Source organism: Pleurodeles waltl, chromosome 7 (assembly GCF_031143425.1).
Source record: "Pleurodeles waltl isolate 20211129_DDA chromosome 7, aPleWal1.hap1.20221129, whole genome shotgun sequence".
NCBI lineage: Eukaryota > Metazoa > Chordata > Amphibia > Caudata > Salamandridae > Pleurodeles > Pleurodeles waltl.
Window position 1 is genome coordinate 19,105,150 of NC_090446.1, and position 4,071 is coordinate 19,109,220.

The 4,071-nt window shown below is 41.4% G+C and overlaps 1 long non-coding RNA gene across 1 annotated transcript; it reads left to right on the forward strand.

The window, feature by feature from the left end:
- The first annotated feature begins 349 nt into the window (after window positions 1-349).
- On the forward strand, window positions 350-3,824 carry LOC138247132 (uncharacterized). The gene is made up of 2 exons (XR_011194343.1): window positions 350-664; window positions 3,380-3,824. It is a non-coding gene; the product is annotated as an uncharacterized lncRNA (long non-coding RNA).
- Window positions 3,825-4,071: the final 247 nt, after the last annotated feature.

Genomic DNA, 4,071 nt, shown 5'->3' on the forward strand with positions numbered 1-4,071 from the left:
TTAAATATTAATAATAAGGTGCAGATGGTGCAGTGCTCATCGGTGCAAACAGTAATTCAAATGTGACACATATGTGCCCCCTGGGTATCCATGGTTCAAAACACAACAGAATATAGAGTAAGCGTTCCTTCTGAAAGATACCATATGTTACTTCCATCACTCAGGGGATAGTATGCACTGTGACTCCTTTCATTTGTCAGGGGCTGAGGGTGTTGCTTTAAAGATTGGGCTCATTAGTTGACTTTGAATGAGTTCCATTGGAGGATCGTGGACGTTTTAAAGAAATGAATAATGTGAATGACATTCTGTGTATTGAGGATCTCCTTCTTGTTTCTTCGACATAGAACCGCCTGGAAGCCAGGATGTCCAGCATCCTGGGATGTGCTTTGAAGTCTACATGCTAAAGCACCGCGCTGAGTTAGAAAAACTTAATAAGAAGATGCTTGAAGAATTGGATCTTGAAACCAATGGGCCTGGGTCTGACGCTCAGAGCAAACACTGGCATGAAAATGAGCAAGGTGGCTCCCATCCGGACAGGAAACCCAAACTCTGGCCCATGATTGACTTCTCCACACTAAAAAACTGTCTGTGGAACAAGACTGTGATCTCTCGGAGTAGTGCTGTAGAACTATGTGTGGCATGAGGTGCACCGAGCCCATGTTTGGTATGCATTATTTTGCTTTATCATGTCTTTTTCAATGTTGTATTGAGCAGTGTGGTATGATCTGTGAAAACATATATATGTAATATATATATATATATGTATATATATGTATATATATATATATATATATTCAGTCAAATGCTTGTCATACAACAATAGAGACGGGCAGTGATACGCGGGGGTTCATGAGGCAGCAGTATTTTATTGTTGAAAAATGAATCAAGATGATTAATGTATTTCAACCGTGTAAGCGGTCTTCCTTAAAATCATCAAGACTTTCTCCTACTTTGCTCCAAACGGGGCACTCCCTCATCATTTTTTTTTCAAAAAGCTCTTTTGTTTACAAACACAAGATTTTAATCATTCAATTTCCTCTTTCATGTTTCCATAGAAAAATAATTATTTGACTTGCCTAGATACTTGGCATCGTTTGACAAATCTTCACAAAACTTTCCAAACAAAGTGTTGTGGTGATTTTTGTTACGCATGGACAGTTTCGGGGTGATCTGTCAAGTGGGGGGGGGGGGGGCTGAGAAAAAGGAGGGGTGAAAAAAGTTGTGTTTCTAATTTTAATTCCCATAGGACCCTTATACATGTGTGCAGCCCAAACCACTGGATGGAATTACACCAAATTTGACAGAAAGCTAGCTTTCGGTACGCAGATCACACTTTCACTTATTTGGTGTAAAGCCATTCAGTAGTTTTTGAGAAATTTAGGGAAATGTAGGGAAATCAAAATTTGTATATCTCTGGCCCTGGTAACTTTGTGAATATTTTGCAAATAATTAGCAAAAATTCATGACTTTTCGCGAATACGCATGCCAAAAGAAGCACTAGAATTGGCTGACTGCACCATTTTATTTCACGGGACACGGGTCCCCAGGGGATAAAATTCCAAATTGAAAGTGGCATAAGGGGTCAGGTTGAAGATGCCCTTACCCCAGGGTTGTGATATAGGGAAGATTTTAGGGGCAAATTATAGGTTTGAATTTTTTTTTCGACGTCATGTGAAATATTCACATGTGTTGCGCGCGATTGGGTGGTTACAAGGGCTTGGCTTGGTTGCAACCAAACCTTGAAAGGCCTCCTGACACGGGGGTTGTAATAACGTTTAGTGATTAAAATTACTTTATGTTAAAAAACTATAGAAATTCACTGAAAAAAACAAAGGTTACATGGAGGTTATAGTTAGGTTCTGAATTTACTCGTACAAAACCAGAGAAATTCAGGAGATACAGCTAGAGTTCTTTCAAGTGGCACAAAAATGAAAAACGAGGAAAAATAAAGGTATTTCCCCTTGCTGCGCCTCTCTAATGCCTCCCTGTGGAGACGCAGACTTTTGACGTATTCCCAGGTTCACAAATCCTTGTAAATCTGGTAATGCATCAAAATCCATGGGTATTGCGTGGGAACACCCATGGAAAATGTGATGCAAAGTTAGACATTACCTTACTCCACATCTACAAGGCCATGTAAAGCCACGCAAAGTAGCTTTGCGTGGCTTTGCGTGGCTGTGTAGATATGGACCTGCAGCCTGCACTGCCGGTGCGTAAAAAAAGTGATGCACCAGAAGCGCAAGCCGCTTGTAAATTAATACAGTAATGGCTGCTACAACACATTGTTCATGTGGCCAGCCAATGTTAATCTGCCAATCTACTTCAAAAGGGCCATTCAGAGCACATCTGTACACATACAGTCCAGATATATCTAACTTTTTCCAGTGCTAGTATCCTCATGCCCAAACTGAGCTCCTCTTTAAATGCTGCTTTCTCGAAACAACTGAATGAATTTAAACCACATAACAAAAAGCACAGTTCCTGAGGAAAGTTCTAATGTTTTACTAAATGTTTTCCATCCAGCTGTTATTTCTGTATCAAAGAGCTAAATGTCAATGGGAATTAACAGGGGGAACCGCAGTTTTGGGAGCCCTTCCCCTTTTCCTTGTCCTGTGCTTGATGGATAGGTAAGAATCATTCCATATAGCAGCAAACGCGGATGGACTACTTTACTGAAAGTTTCGTCCACACTCCTTAAATGATGGCAAATTTACTAAATAAACAAAAATGCTTCCTCATGGAAAATCTGCAGCTATCACTTTCTTAAATAGTCTAACAGATGAGATTATATATTTCATTACCACTATCACTCTGAAAGAGATGGCTACGAATAAAGCATTATTTATTGGTTTGACTATGTACTGTTATTTAATTACATTTCGATTTTATGTATTCTTGATATAAATATTTTAAAGTCACCAACTCTGAATCTCAGTTATTTACGTTTTTAATTTGCAACCACAACTGCACTTAAACTGTGATTTTTAAGTGAATTCCTGACATACATTAAGGTGTTGTAACCAAAGTTAACCATAACAGTTTTTTCGGCTGCACAGTCGACAACAGAGTGAATTGGCCCTGCCAGAGTGTGAGCAGAGCTTGTCTCTTGTCTCCAGAGCTTGGGGCGGGGAGGGATGGGGGGGGGCAGTCTCACCCCTGCCTGAAGCCTGGCTGAGGTCAGAAGAAGGACAGAGCACTCACCATCACTTTGTTGAGGGTAGTGATTGTGGGTGGGTGAGAAAGGATGATGATTGGCTCCTCCATATCCACGTGACTCCCTGCACGTTCTCCCATTGGCCAGGCTCCGGCCTGACTCTTTCCTCTGATCTGACTTACACCTTTCTTTTGGCATCATCTGACTTCCATGTTTTTCTTTTAGAACACCAGGAAGTTCATTTCCCTGATGAGGCTGACGACCAAACATCAGATGGGAATGTACAGCAAAGAGCGTAGCGGGCTATCAGCGATGAAGATGAGAGTGAGGAAGAAGACAGTAGCTCAGAAGAAGACCACTCTGGACAGAGATGGCACAAAAGCGGAAGGGAGAAAAGGAGCCACAAAGAAGATGGGCAAGCCAAAGGAAAGGAGGGAAAAGAACACGGGAAAGGAAGGGGTAAAGGGAAAGATAAAGGAGAGGGAGGGAGAGGACATGGAAGCGGAAAAGGAAAGGGTCATGGCCACAGGGAGGAAGGGGAAAGGGGAGGTGATGGGCTACAGTAGTGAAAACTTTTCACAAGCCTTGTTTCTCTTCTCAAGTCTGGAGCAAAAGTGACAATCTTCATTGTCAAACGTAGAGACCGAATAAAGCTGCATTTGAAAGCACACATCCAGAGTCCACTGTACTTTGTTTGGAAATATCAATTAATGTTAGAATAACTGGTTGTTTCTATATTTTGGCATGAAAGTGAAGGGATCTTTGGATGAGACCTAGGGGCGGTGAATTCCTCAAAGTTGTGATGCAAGTGAACTGTTTTCTAAGGTTGATATTGACCTAAATTGAGAAAATGCACTTAAGAAACTTAGGGCCAGATTTACAAGGCCCCAACGCCTCCTTGCGACACACTACCGTCA